At 41.1% G+C, this 16275-nt stretch overlaps 1 protein-coding gene across 1 annotated transcript in view; it reads left to right on the forward strand.

Annotated features, from left to right (window-relative positions):
- Positions 1-16275, forward strand: part of ATP10B (ATPase phospholipid transporting 10B (putative)) — a 242972-nt gene that overhangs the window by 23029 nt on the left and 203668 nt on the right.

Raw genomic sequence — 16275 nt, forward strand, 5'->3', positions numbered from 1 at the left:
AACCCCTCTTTATAAAAGCCAATCCATCTCTGGTGTTTTGCATTCTGGCAGCATTAGCAAACCAGAACAATTGCTAAATACTAAACCGCACATGTGCAGAAGGAAATTCCATGAAGCCAGTCAAAGGAAATCTGAGAACTGTAAGCAGGACAATTGGCAGAGCTCACCCAAGGCTGGAGGATATTTGAGTTCTGATAAATCGGGGTGGAGAATACTTACTGAATGCCAAGGGCACTCAGTAACAATCCCTTAAGAGTCACACCTTAATGGCTGGGATAAATCCACGAATAATTTAACTGACTGCCCAAACAAAGTCCAACACTCTTTAAAGGAAAACAAAAAACCAGACATTCAACAATGTAAAATTCACAATGTCCAATATCAAATCAAATACTACTAAACTTGCAATAACGCAGGAAAATGTGACCCACATCCAGGAGAAGAAACAGTCAATAGAAATGATAGAAATGATAGAGATGATGAAGTTTGCCAACCAGAACCTTAAAATAACTGTTATAAATACCCTCAGTGATTTTAAGGAAAACATGAACATAGTGAGAAGAGAAATAGAAAATATAAAGAATAACAAAATGGAACTTTTGGAGCTGAAAAATATATTATATTTAAATGAAAAAATTCCATAGACTGAATTAATAGCTGATTAGGTTTGCAGAAAAAAAGATCCTTTTCTTAAAGACAAGAAAAAAATCTGTCTAAACTAAAGCAAAGAAACAAACAAATGGGGAAACAAAACAGAGACTTGGTGACCTGAGGGACAATAATAAGTCAACTAACTACAAGTAATTAGAGTCCTGGGGGGGGGGGGGGGGAATGGACAGAAAAACATTGTCAAACTAAGAATGGCTGAAAATTTTTCAAAACTGATGAAAACTATAAAATTGCTAATCCCTAAAACTCTGAAACCTCAGGTAGAGTAAACATAAGGAAAACCAGACCACGGCGCATTATAATTAAATTGCTAAATAGCAGTGATTTAAAAAAAAAAAAAAATCTTAAAAGCAGACAGAGAAAAAAAGACACATTACCCAGAGACAAGTTTCTGGGCCTGGAGAAGGCAGGTTGGTTCCAGGGGGTTCCAGGGTTGGTTCCATTCTAGGTGGATGTGATCCAGTTAGTATAGTCACCCAGAATGTCCATGTGTGCCTGCCAAATAGCCAATCAACAGCATTTGGGGCAGCTCTGGTCAATGTCTAAAATGAGCTGGATGGCCCCCAATGATATACTGGTCCTAATCCCTGTAACCTATGAATGTTACTTTATGTGGTAACAGGGACTTTGCAGATATAATTAAAACATACTGGATTATCCAAGCGGGCCCTAAATGTCATCTCAAGTGTCCTTGTAAGAGTGAGGCAGAAGGAGAATAGGAGGCAGAAGGCAATATGTTGATGGAAGCAGAGAGAGATTTGCAGGTGCTATGCTGTTGGCATTGAAGACAGAAGAAGGGACCACGAGAAAAGGAATTCAGCTCTGGAAGCTGGGAAAGGCAAGGAAAGAATTCTCCCCTAGGGTCCCTGGAGGGAGAGCATCATACCGACAACTTGGTTTTGACCCAGTGACACTGATTTTGGACTTCTGGGCTCCAGAACTGTAAGAGAATAATTTTGTGTTGCTTTAAGCCATCAGGTTTGTGGCAATGTGTTACAACAGCCACAGGAAACTAATAAACTTTGGATTAAAATACACCCTGGATTAGGTTTTAAACAAGACTGAAATGAAAAGAACATAAAAGAATAGGTTGGCAAATTTCTACATTAAAATTAAAAACTTTTGTACAAGACTTTGTACATCTCGAAGGTTAAAAATCAGGTCACAGACTGGGAAAAAATTATTTGCAATTCATAAAACCAATGAAGCATTATTATCTAGAGTTAATTAAGAACACTTGTAAATCAACAACAAAAAAGGGCAAATGAATAGAAACGAAGGCAAATTTGTACTATGTGCAAGGCACTTGGTAACACTCAGTTTATAGTAGGGAAGGAAACATATAGGGTCCTTGCCCATAGGATGCTCACAGCCCAGAGAAGAGGACAACAAGCAACAAGCAGTAAACAAATAAATATATAATGCTAAATTGAATACATTTCTTTAAAGAAAGATGAGGTGATGTATTAGAGAATAATGGAGGATCTGCCTAGATAAAATGGTCAGGGAAAAAAATGCCTGTGAATGCCTTAGGAAAGCTGACATCAGTGCACAAGAAGGATTCAGGCATGTCTGGAGGTTGGGGCAGAACATACCAAGGAAAGGAACGGTGTGGCCAACAGGGTTAAGCCAGGGAAAAGGTGGTTCACAACTAATTAAAAGGGAGCATGATGAGGGAGAAAATTGGTGATAGACTATAGGTTCTTGGACCTTTTGAACGATACATGATTGTCAAAAACTACAAACAGCCAAGGTCAAGTTGTGCTTGTAGGTTTGGGAGTCATCAAGTCCATGCTCACCAATTAGGATCCCCTGAAACCCTCAGACAGGGACAATTTTCCATGCTCAAGGTATTATGCTCATAGGGAATATGCTAAAATCACCATTTCTAGGATGTTAGAATAATAAAATTGCAAATTCATTAAAAAAGACTCCATGCCCCAATCTTTCTTCCAAAGCACTCCTTTTTATGTAATTTTATTGAGATATACTCACATACCATATAATCCATCCAAAGTATACAATCAATGGCTTACAGTTTCATCATATAACTGTGCATTCATTGCCAGAATCAATTTTCAAACATTTTCATTACTGCAAAATAAAAAAAATTAAAAAATTTAAAAGACCACCTATACCTCTTATCCCCTCCCCATTACTTATATATTTTTGTCATTGTTTTATTACTTGTCTGCCCATACACAGGTTAAAAGGGAGTGTCAGTACCAGGTTTTCACTATCACATGGTCATATGATAAAAGCTATATAGTTAAACAATTATCATCAAGAATCAAGTCTACTGGATTACCATTCAACAGATTCAGGTATTTCCTTCTAGCTATTCTAATACACTAGAAACTAAAAAGAAATATCTATATAATATATGAGAATAACCTCCAGATTGACCTCTCTATTCTCTTTGAGATCTCTCAGCTACTGAAGCTTTATTTTGTTTCATTTCTTTTCCCCCTTTTGATCACCAAAGTACTCTTTACTCCATCTCTGGTAATGTACCTTCAGTGTCTATTTGAATATTCTGTGTGGCAGTGGGCTCACCACCACATAGCCATTCTGTTTCTCACCTCTAACTTTAAAAAGTCCATGCATTTATGAACATACATGTATATATTTTATTTTTGCAACACAATAGGAGCAACTATACACACACTTCCACCTCTTGCTTCTTTCTCTTGGAGTTTCCACGTTGGTGACCTGAGAATTGCTAATTCTTTTTTTAGCAGCTATATGTATAGTTTTCTACTGCAGTTCTAGTTTTTGCCAGATTCTTTCTTTTACTGGGTTGAACTCTGCATCTCTAGAACTTTTCCTTATTTTCTCTTCTTTTCTTTGAACTCCTTGAAAATGGTGCTAATCCCTTTTGTACTCTACTGAATTCCCGCATGAAGTAAGGGAAATAATTTTCCTACACTAACTGGAGGGCAGCAAAGTGCTCTGTTGTCATAAATGCTTGCAAAAGACGTGGTGAATTCTGGAAGGCAGTATATCATATCGGTTAAACAGAATACAGATTGCCCATGTTCAAATCTGGACTCTTGTCATTTATAGCTAAGTGATCTTGGGCAAGTTTTTCAAGCTCTCCTCAATGTCCTCAACTGTAAAATGGGATCATAATAATGACACCTGTGCTCATGGGGTGGTTGTCAGGATTTAAGCTCATGCTGGTCAAATGCCTAGCACGTGGTAAGTGTTATCAGTGTTAATCCATCACTGTTGTTGTTGTTATCCCCAGTCTTCCAAAGAGATTAATTCCCATCCCCCACCCCCAAGACTTCTGGGACAATGCTCTAAGAGAAAGAAAATCAGCAGTGTAGAGAAACCCCCTACTCTCAGCTTGTATCTGTCTCCTGCAGTGGGAGGGCTGGGCTATTGTGGGATGCCCCCTCAGAGAAATTCAAATGCTAACCTGGAGGACAAGCTTGTGGCAGTGCGTGGTTACCCTCCAAAACACTACCTGAGAGCTTGGTTTTCAGATCCTAACTTGAGTAGCTGCCAGGGCAGATGACCTGGGTCTGTGTCAGGGGAGTGTAATTTGACTTGCAGCTGTCTTCACACAGAATCCGTAGATTCCAAGCCCAGGTCGTCTGCTCATAGATACACACAGCTGGCGAGCATAGATGCGATAGACAGAGAGAGCCTCTGGGACATTCACAGCCACAGCAAGCGCTGTGTAAATGCTCTTAAATGCCTTATAATTCATTGTTCCTGGGGCCTTGGCAGGCAGCGAGACAGGTCTCTGGGCTAGCCCTGGTGGCTGTTCTAGGTGGGTGAGACCCAGTTAGCAGAGTCACCGGAAATGCCCACATGTGCTTGCCAAACCTCCAGTCAACAGCATCACGGATAGCTCTGGTTCATCTGAAATGAGCAGGCAGCTTGAAACCTCAGTGATAATCTGAATAATTTCTCCAAGATACGCTTAATTCAGATTTAATAAGACAGTTAAATTTAACAAGATGCTGCTAAATACCAGTTGATTGTCCAATATGGAGATGCTGAAGAGTTGCCGTGTAGGAGCCACACATTAGTATTAATTACTGCTAAATGATTTTAATCATCAGCATTTAAATTTCAATATTTCTTATTAAATCAGGATACTTGTACAGAATCTTAAATATACTATAAAAGCAAGGATAAATAAATCTTAAAAGCCCTTCTTTCTCCAAAGAAGGAGAATAAAAGCTAATGTGTGTAATATATGGGCAGATATAATATGCCAGGTGCTATTCTAAACACTTTACAAGTAAGACAATTAATCCCCAAACACTACCATAAGATAGTCCTATTTTCATCTCTATTTTATATAAAAAGAAACTGAGGCACAGGATAGAGTGTGACCCCCACAATCAAACAGCTAGGAAGTGATGGAGCCAAGATTTGAACTCAAACAGAGTGAATCTGGAGGCTGCATGCTTAACTGTTGATCTTACTGTCTCCCAGATGATTGCAGACTTGCAATTGTCTAGTTTTCAAACTTTAGTCTAACACTGAAGGGACATGGAACTTTGAATCCAAACAGACCTGGGTCAGATTTCTGGTTCACCACTTAACCAAACGATGAGCAAAACCAGTCCAACATAATTCATGCTCTTCTCACACAAATGAGTATTTAATTGGGACCAGAGAGGTGCTGAAATGGAGAGGTACAAGCTACTATGAGAGTGTATAAAGGGGAACTTTGACCAGGACAAAAAAGAATTCCTCAAGGAGGTGATGAACACACTTCCCTTATAGAAATAGCCAGTTGGCCAAACAGCTCTGCTCATTGCTATGCATGGGTGCAGGTATAGGATGACTGGACTTCGCCGTGAATTTGTGCATTTGAACTCAGAAGGTCATCAGGGCAAGGCAGACTGGGTCAGGGACTGGTGTCATACATTTTTTTCTCTGCCTCCCTATGAATCCTACACAGGCTGTGTTAAAGAATCTAAGCGGCAATTTGCTCTGGCACAATCTCTGACCCACAAGAGGGGTTTAATAAATATTTGTTAAATAAATGAAGAACAAATATGGAGCATGGGAGAAAAAAATCTGCCATTTGTATAGGACCTCACATTATCCAGAGCTCTTTTTACCTATATCATTAAAGTAAAGCTCATTGGTTGGATTGCCAGGTATAATTATTCTACTATCTACAAACAAGTAACCTCTTCTTATGCTTGAGTTTATTCCTCTGAAAAATGGGTTACAGTGAGGATTAAATCAGATAATATGTAAAGCATTTAGCACAGTTTCTGCACATGGTAGAAACTCAAAAGTTAATTAAGGTAGTGGTCAGTGGCAGGTGATGGTAGGGTTGCTCAATCCACATAACACACCCAAAATGTTTGCCCATAGCATCCTCCTTTTGCAGAAAAGGAAAAACTGAGGCTCAGAAGTCTAAAATTGTACACCTGATCAAATCCAGGTTGGCTGGTTCCAAACCCACCATGCCAGGGGACTGGAGAGGAAGTGATTCCTCTCCCTTGAGCTCAGAGGAGAAAAACAAAGAAGCCAGACAAAAGCATCTTCCTCTCCACTCTGGGATTGGCTCCTGCCACAGAGATGGGGCTGCAATTCGGAAACTAAGCCACCTTCTAATGCATTCTGTCTGCATTCAGGGGGCTGTGGCTGGGAGAACAGAGACTCTGCAGCCATTAAAACCAACATTTATGCAGGAGGGAAGGGGGAAGAACGCAAGTGGCTTACACAGTAAACACCCTGCGTCTCTGTGTGAACTCAGCAGTGCCCCTTGCCCTGTGTTCTGGATTTGTCTAGGCCAGGATTTCTCAACCTCACTGCTACTGACGCTTGGGGCTGGATATTTCCTTATAGTGGAGGTCTGTTCTGTGAACTCATTGTAAGATATTTAGCAGCATCCCTGGCCTCCTCCCCACCAAATACTAGTAAAATCCTCCTCCCAAGTTGGGACAACCAAAAGTATTCCCAGACATTGCCAAATGTCCTCAGTGGAACAAAATCATACCCAGTTAAAAACCACTAATATAGGTTGACTTGAAAATAGGGTGCAGCCATAGCTTGAGCATATTCCCAACTTTCATTAAGGGGCAGAACCAAGCCTCTGTGGCCTGACCTCACCCAAGATAAAACCCTCCCACCACTAGCTGGATATTTTGTCTTTGCAAATTGAAGCAAATCAGGAAGCACTTGGCTCATCCTCTTGCCCGGTGTGGAGGAGGCAGTCATGAGGTACTCGTCACCCTCAATGTATTTTAGGCTTTCCAAGGCCCACGTATATTTTTAGGAAATAATATCTCCGCACCTCATGTGAGGTGGTGTGAACCAAGTCCAGAGAGGTGAGCTGAAGGAAAAATTGTTCCAGAAACCCCTTCCATGCCTGAAAAAAATGTGTGTGAAGTGCCAGCCATGAATTTTATGCCCTATAAATGACAGCTATTGTAATTACCATCTTTATCAATGGTGCCCACTTTCTTAAATAAAAAATGAATATACAGCATTTGGATCAGTACCTGGCACGTAATCAGTAATTCAGCTCAAAAGCCTTTATTACAGGGGAGTGAGGTTCAAATTCCAAACCAGGAAAGTTTGCATCTTGAATGGACAAGAACTTTGGGTGAAGCCATTGTTGTAAGGAAAAATGAAAATGTTTTTCTCCAGGACTCTTAGAAACAGAATTCCAATTCCTACCAGGCTGTGTAAAGCTGTGCACTCCAAAACTTTCAGTCTTCTGCCCCATTTCCCCATTCAGCCACTCTTTTTCCTTAGCTATGTGTTTTTCCCCAAGCAGCAGGCAGCTTGGGGAAAACTCATAGGATACATGAATGAATTGCTTAATCCAGACTGTAATTGGGCACTGGAATCCAGTCATCCATTGATTTTTAGGCACATACTGAAAGTTGCATTGAAAATTAAAAGAAACACGCTCTTCATCCCTTAAATAAGCACTTTTTTACAGCAATATCAGCAAAGCAAACATCAGAATTAATTAACAGTGACTTTAGCAAGTGTAATGTTTTTCATTAGCTCTAGAGAGGTCCAGAGGGAGGAAGGCAGAGGACATTGCATGTGATTAGCACATGTCGAGAGCAGAAAAAAGGAACTAAATTCAGAATATAGAGATAGACTCGGGTTTCCTCAAAAATAGAAGGAAAACGTCTAGAACCCTCAAGTGGTTAAGGGTGGAGATGGTTAAGCCACCTGCCTCATCTCCCAAAGAAACTGGTTGTGTCTGGTGAGGGGACAATTCTTTGCTGAGGTCACTGTAAACTACCCAGGCTTCTTAGCTTTACGGAAGAACGTGGAGACGTGTTCTGAGCATGAGGATTTTTTTCATTCATTTGTTAAATCTCTTCAAAATACAAATCTGTCTGGTTAACACCCTTTGATGGCTTTCCATTTTACTAATAGTGAAGCCCAGACTTTTCCTGGCACCCTTTCCCACTGCCCACCTTCACCCTCTTAGTTTTAGCAACACTGGTCTCTAAATATGTCAAGCTCTTTCCCACCTCTGCCCCTTTTAACTTCCCCATTCTCTGTGCCTAGAAACGTTTCTTGTGGCCTGGCTGGTCTTTTCTTCCTCTTCAAGTCCCAGTTTAAATGTCACCTCCTCAAGGAAACCTTCCTTTGCCCACCCTGAGTTCCTTGATCCCATTATCACTTATCACAGCTCCACACTTCTTTTACAGTACTTGGAACCACAGCAACAACTACTTTTTTTTTGCATGTTTTCTTAGCTTCCTCACTGATCTGTAAGTTTGTTCACCAGAAGTTCTCTGACCAGTTTTTTTCCTCCTCGTTTGTTCACCTGTCATTTAATAAAGTCCCTACCACATGTTTTGGACTATGTGAATAACAGTTCAGTAAACAAAATATTTGAATACCTGTAATATGCAAAGCCAAAGTGCTAGGTGCTTCGGAGACCTGGGGTATGTGAAGTTTGATTCTGGCCCCCAAAGAACTTAGGTTGGGGGAAAGATCAGAGGTGAACACAAATAATTCTAAAACAGGATGTGTTATGTTCAAGTAGAGAAGGGCTAAAAAAGTGCCCCAGGAGCTATTCAGAGCAAGGCTTTAGCAAAGCTGGCAGTCTCGGGGGTATGGAGGGGCACAGGTGGGGAAAAATTGGGAAAGTTGCTTACAGAGTAAAAGGGAGCTGGTATTGATGCAAAAAGTGAGAGAGATTCACTGTGCACACGACCGTAGGGCTCCCCCGGGGCATTTGTGCATCTGTGGGCCCAACTTGGTGGAGCCATGTGGAGTGGGTGTCTGAGCCCAGCTGCTGCAGCCGGCAAGGCAATCAGGGGGAAGATGCAGCAGATGACACCTTTCCCAGCCGGGGCTGCCTGTGCCCTGGTTTTAGGGGCTCTAGAGGCCCCGAAACTGTGTGTGTCTAATGAGTTCTGACACCCACTGGCAACTCAGGTGGAGCATTTCCTGTACTCTCGATGCCCCTGGCAGCTGGGGCAGGTTCTACTCTGAACTTATCTTTAGCTTCCTGCCTCCCTCACTCCACTTCAGCTTCTATTTTTAAGAAGATTGTTTGTTTAAGCTCCTGGTTAAACTAACCCCTGAGGTTCCTGGGGGCAAACTGTACTCAACCTTTTTTCCCCAACAACCAGCTGCCTTAGAAGAGCTGCCTTTCCTGACTTTTCTCCTGGTTCTTCTGGCCTCCCTTTTGGTCCTCTGAGTGCAGATGGGTGTTGCCTGGGTAAAGTGTTCACTCAAGATTCTCACTTCCTGTGAGAATCTGTGATAGTCAGTGTGGAAGAGTAGAAGGGAATCACTTAGAGTGGAGCTGAGATAAAACGTGAAGCTTCCCCTGCAATTTGCCAGCTATGTTCAAATGTCCTTACGGAGGAAGGAGTTCGTTCTGAAGGGCATGTGTAAATGTGAAGCAGGGCATCACCACTTAGGGGTCCTGAGGTGTGACAATGGCCCATGCCCTGAATGCATTCAAAAAGGAATTCACTTAGGAGGGAGGCACTGTTTGGAGAGGCTGAGAGACATAAACATGAACAGTGCTTAGCACAATGGCTGCCACGTGTTAAACAGCCGGTTACTGTTAGCTACTATTACTACTTTGATTACTACTACTGATATGTTCATCTCACTTGTGCAAGTGGATATCTACACAGCATCTAGGACAAAACCAGGCCCCCCTTAAACACTTGTTGCTGTATATACTGAGTAGAATTGGAGAAGGAATGGGGATGAAGAGTGGAGATTCTACATGACTAACAGTGACTGGAGGAAAGAGTTTGCAGAGAAAGGAGGAAGAGAAAAGAGAAATAGCAGCTGCCTAGGGAGTGGAATGTGAACACTAAATTTTTAAGAAAGCTTTCAGCATGATACAATTAAGACCCTCCTCCACAGCTCTTTTGAGTAGACAATATGTGAAGTATAAATGCTTCTCCAGGAGGTCTGGTATGGTTGCTAGCTGTGTGGCATTGGGGACTGGTGTCAACATGGGCTCAGGGCTAAGGAGACCCAGTGACATCCAGATGAGCACCTGTTAGTTTCCTGGGGCTGCCATAACAAATGACCACAAACTGGGGGGCTTAAAATAACAGAGCTTTATTCTCTCACAGTTCTGGAGGCTAGAGATCAAAATTCGGTAGGGCTGCACTCCCTCCCAGGGCTCTAGGGGAGAATTCCTTCTTGCATTTTCCAGCTCCTGGTGGCTGCCAGCTGCCCTTGGCTCATGGCTGCAGCCCTCCAAGCCCTGCCTCTGTGCTCACACTGCCTCCTCGTCTTCTGTCTGTGTCAAGTCTCCCTCCACTTTTCTTATAGGGACTCTTGCCATTGGATTTAGGGCTCACCCTGATAATTCAGGATAATCTCCTCATCTCAATATCCTTAACTTAGTTACAATTGCAAAGACCCTTTTTCAAAATAAGGCAACATTAGAGATTCTGGGAATTAGGGCATGGACATATCTTTTCCAGGGGCCACCTTTCAACCCTATATTCAACAAATGCTCTGGAGATCAGAGAGGTTAATTGACTTGCTGAAGGTCTCCCAGGTAGCAAACAAAGGGTCCAGGTGCAGAATTCAGAGGAACAGAGATGGGAAATGACTTACCCAAGACAGTATGGTAGATACTGAGCAGAGTGAAAGCCTCTCACCATACCAGCCTTCAGGATCTTTACCCAAAGGCATGAGTAATGTGGGAATTTCCTGTAATACCTGGAAGATATTGTCACCTGGATACCTTTGGGACCAGCAAAATTTGAGGAAGATTTTTTGCTACTGAGATATCTTGTCTTAGACTCAGCTCAAGAGATGATTTTTTTAATGAGGATGAAAGAAGACGGTTTGTGGGAAAATAAATAGGAAATAGAATGGTTTATGCGTTGTGTCATGTTGAAATGAAAAGGGGGATGATATCTGTATAATGTGCTCCTCCATCCTTAAAATCAGTGAAAAACATTGTCTTTTCATGCATTCATTCACTTATTCATTCCACAAATATTGAAGACCTGCCCCATGTCAGGCAGTGTGCTTAGTTCTGGGGAAATAACAATGAGCAAGATGAATGTGTTCCCTGCACTTACAGAACATAATAGAATATGGGAGATAGACAACAGCAATGACAATCGCATTAAACAAAAAAAAAAATGCTATTTTGAAATTTAAAAACTGCTATGAATGAAATAAGCAGTGTACTATGCGAAAGCCTATTGGTAATGATGCTACTTTAGATAGAGGATTTGAAATTTCAGGTGAGATCTGGAGGCTCCAGCCATGCCAACAGGCTGGAGAAAACATTCCATTCCAAACACCAAATCCCTAAGTGGGCAGTCAGCTTGGAATGTTCTTGGGAAAATTGGAAAGCCAATGCAGCCAGAACTTAGAGCCAGATGGGGAGAGTGAGTGGTATGAAATTGCAGAGGTGGACAGAGGCTACTTTACTTAGGGTCTTGTAGTCCACCTGAAAGAATGCAAATAAAATTCCAAGTATAGTCAATATCCATTGAAGTTTTTTAAGCATGTGTGGTGGTGCTGATAGGATAATGTAGTTTGCATTTTCCAGATCTCCTTACAGAGAACAGACCTTGGGAGGGCAAGAGTGAAGCAAGGAGAACTTACCAGGGGTCTGTAGCTCTGGTCTAGGCAGCAGATGGTTTGGACCAGAGTGGTGACTGTGCAGATGCAAAAGAGAGGAGGGACCTGAAGCATCATTTGGAAGTGGATCCCACAAGGCTTGATTGATGTGCTAGACGTTGGGCATAAGAAGGAAAAAAAATCAGAGCAAATGGGTGGGTGATAGTGCTAGTTCTATTTACAGAGATGAAGAAGAGCAAGGCAGGAAAATAATACTGAGGAAAAGTTCTTCATTTTTTTAAACAGTTTTATTCACACACCATTCAGTCCATCCAAAGTGTACAATCAGCAGCTCTTGGTATAATCACAGAGTTGTGTATTCATCACTACAAACACATTGAGAACATTCTCGTTGCTCCAAAAAAACAAACAAATCCCATACCCCTTATACCCTGCTATTATTGAGACTTAGCAATGGTATAGTACCTTTGTTACAACTGATAGAAGAATATTGCAATGTTACTATTAACTACAGTTCATAGTTTGCATTAGTCGAATTTTTCCACATATACCACCCTATTATTAACACCTTGTAGTAGTAACATATATTTGTTCTAGTCCATGGAAGAACTTTTTTATATTTGTACAATTAACCACAGTCATCATCCACAACAGGGTTCACTATGTTATACGTTGCATGTTTTATCCATTAGCTTTCCTTCTAGTGACGTACAGAACCCTAAATCTTACTTTTCAACCATAATAGCACCCATAATTCAGTCCTGTTGTTACTCTTACATTAATGTGCTACCATCACCTCTATCCATTTCCAAACATTTACAATCACCCTTATTAAATATTCTGTACAAATTAAGCATCCGCTCCCCATTCTCTACCCTCTTTCTATCTCTTAGTAACTTATACTCTTAGATTTTAGCTCCCAAAGTTTGTTCATTATAATTAATTCATGTAAGTGAGAACATACAATATTTGTCCTTTTGTGTCTGGCTTATTTCATTCAACATAGTGTCCTTAAGGTTCATCCATGTTGATGCATGTATCAGGACTTCCTTCCTTCTAACAGCTGAATAATGTATATACCACATGTTGATCATCTATTCATCAGTTGACTGGCACTTGGATTGTTTGCATCTTTTGGCAATTGTGTATAATGTTGGTATGAATATCAGTGAGCAAATGTCTTTCAGTTCTTCTGAGTATATACCTAGCAGCGGGATTGCCAGATCATAGATAAAATCTATAGTTAGCTTCCTCAGGAACCAATAAACTGTCTTCCACAGCGGCTGCACAATTCTACATTCCTGCCAGCAGTGAATAAGTGTTCCTATTTCTCCATATCCTTTTCAACACCTGTAGTTTTCTGTTTTTTGATGCTAGCCATTCTAGTAGGTGTGAAATGATATCTCATTGTAGTTTTGATTTGCATTTTGAGGAGAGTTCTTGCAGTAACATGTCAAGTTGCGGAAGCCTGTGAAACAAACTAATGGAGATGTCAAGTCAGCCATTGAATATGAGAGTGGAGAGCTCAAGAGAGAAATGCAAACTGAAGAAGACAGGATTTGAGTCATCATCCTGTAAATGGTATTTAAAGTCATGAGAGTGGATGAGGTTACCCAGAGAGAGAAGATCAAGTCCTCTTGCAAGAAATGGGTTGGCAAACTCAGTCAGTCCTTATTTAAACCTGAGTTCTGATAAATTTTGGACTCTGGCCTTTTCTGTCCCTCTGTAGTTCTGAGCCCTCTAGACCCTCAAATTCACATGAATAAAACACAGCAATACCTGAGGATAACTTTATATAAAGAAATCAGAGAAAAAGAGCCAGTATGTATGGTGCAAAGCAGTGCTTCACAAGAAGGAAGTTGGACTGGGCACTTTGGGCTCTGATGGGCATTACCCTCACTTCCTTCTCTCAAAACATCGCATGGGTTCACATACAAGCAAGTGGAATTTGTATTCAACGAGGTGTAAGTACACAAAATATATCACTTTCTCTCCTGTGGGAAAGCCCATGTTTACCATTAACTGCTTCCTGCTTGCTCAGTGTAGCTTGCCTGACACTGAACTATCCCCTGCTTCTCATTCAGAGTGACAGAGACAAAGATACCAGTAGGTGTGAGAGATGGTTGAAATATGGTTATCCAGAGCCCAGCTTACCTTAAATCTCCTTTAACCAAATTTGGTGAGGCTAGATAGATTGGGAACTTCTGAAGATAGTTCTCTTCTTTCTATGCTTGTATTCCTACTTCCTAACATGGTGCCTGCCCGGTAGTATGCATCAGTCTAAATTGCTGCAGAGTGGCCTCTCTCTCTGACTTCGTCCACCATTCTCCCTGCCCTTCTTTATAGCCTGCTACACAGCCTTCTTTAAGCTTCTCAGACACAACAAGCTCATTCCAACCTCTGGGTCTTTGTACTTGCAGTTCCCTCGGCCTAGAGCACTCTTCCCCCAGGCTTTCATGATTCAGACCTCAACTCAAATGTCAACTTCCAAGTCTAGAGAAGGTCCCCCTTCATTTCTATCCATTACCCTACTTTATTATCCCTATGGCATGTCTTACTTTGTGGAATTACATGTTCATTTAGTTGTTTTTTCACTTTGTTTCCAGAACAGAATCTCCTGAAGGATAAGGCCCTCATCTGTTTCATCCTCCTATATCCCCAGAGCTGGGACATAGAAGATACCCACTAAACCAATAAAAGTTGGTTTAATGATTAAAGGTAGCATTGGTAACATTGGAATTCTTACTATATGTTAGCTGTTTTGCTTAAAGCTTTACACTTACCTCATCATACCCTCATCACAAACTCTTACGATCAGATGGTTATTATTTTCATCATACAGTTGGTTGCTGCTGAAGTCAGAAATCGAAGTCAGCCTTTCTTGTTACCTAAGTCCTTTCTCTTCACTACCATTCTGCTTTGCAGAACATTGAGAAAATGGATGAAAATTATAATAAAATAAGATATTGGGACTATTTTCAATCTTAAACCCCTCTCCACCTAGCTGAAGATACAGCCAATATAGTGTCATTCATTCATTCATTCATTTGAGAAATATGTAGTGAGTATCTTTTCAGGGGTAATAGGGTACCAGGGACTCCCAGACTAAGAGGTTCAAAAGATGTACTCAGCTCTTTTTTATTCACCATTTCAACAAATAAGCCATGATCACCTACTATGTATCAGTCACTGTTCTAGATTCTGGTTCAACTTGCCTGTCTCCTGCCAGATTGCTATGGCTGCCTGTCCCTCAGTGTCTGCCTGTCTGTCTCCCTTCAACCTATCCTTCTTGTCTGTCCCTTCTTATTGCAAAAAGGCTTCTTCCATATGGTGAAAGATACTGCCACAGTTGGCTCCAGGCTTACATTACCCCAGCCCAGTGACAGACAAATCAAAGAACTTCTTTCTCCTCCTCTTTCCAAAATTATAAATCCCAGGAAAAGACTTTGATTGGCCTAGGCTTGAATCATGTGACTTCCCTCGGACCAATCACTGTGGTCACAGGAATGTGGTAATTAGGCAAGCCCAGCCTGGACCACCTGGCTTTCTATGTGGTGGGCAGCCCATCAGAACCGCATGCTTGGAGAAGCAGGGAAGTGGTTTTCCAGACGAAGAGGTGATGTGGAACAGATAAGACAGTAGATGCCCACAAGTTGGCTCAAAATGTAGTGATCCATCAGTGGTCCAACAGACACTTAGGAGCAGGGATGCCATGTTTTATTGCCCCAGGCTAGAGCATTCCCAGGGCATATTAGCTCCTCAGAAACTGTCTATTGGATTGAAGGGATAAATTGAAATAATTACATTTTTATCTGGAAAAAAAAAAGTATTTACAATAAAACATACTTCATAATAATAGCTAAATACTATGGTTTTACCACACTATTGTTGAGGCCTATTGAAGCTACATACCTTATAAGCCTTTCCTGGTGAGTAAATGCTATTAGATTGTGAAAGGGGCTTGAAAAGTATTAAACAACATGCAAATACACAAGGCATTTGGTTGTTAGTAGTCAGCTAAGAAATGAATGTTCAGCAGAATTATCTAAATAGGCCCTTAGAGGGTTAGGGTAAAAAATGGAATTTCATAGGGAAAGTTTCAAATGGCAAAAAAATTCTTAGGCAGAAAAAGACAATTTTCTAAAAAGATGGGTTTGAGAAGAATGAATCAGCAATGAATGCTGGTGCAAAACATTATTTAGGAAGTCTGGAAATACTTCTGATTAAAGGTGTTTTCAAAAATGACTTCAGCAGGAATAATACAATGCTAGGCTCAAGCCTGTGTGGTCTCCTGGTGAACCAGGATGAGAATACCTGAACCCACACCTCCACCAAGTGCCCTTGGCCTCTTTTAAGACATAGCATGTATTTGTTCAGATGAGTGCTCCAGGTCTCTTTATTTTAGGTTAAATTTCATCCTCCTGGAAAAGGACAAGTAGAAAGGACTTCTAGTGGGGCTATCCATGGCCAAGAGTGCCCAGTTCTATCCATGGGCCAAGAGTGACCAATTCTATTAACCATGTGAATGAGTTAAGGTAAGGGTTAACTGTTCCTGTAGAGATCAAA

This window comes from Choloepus didactylus, chromosome 11, assembly GCF_015220235.1.
Source record: "Choloepus didactylus isolate mChoDid1 chromosome 11, mChoDid1.pri, whole genome shotgun sequence".
Taxonomy (NCBI): Eukaryota; Metazoa; Chordata; class Mammalia; order Pilosa; family Megalonychidae; genus Choloepus; species Choloepus didactylus.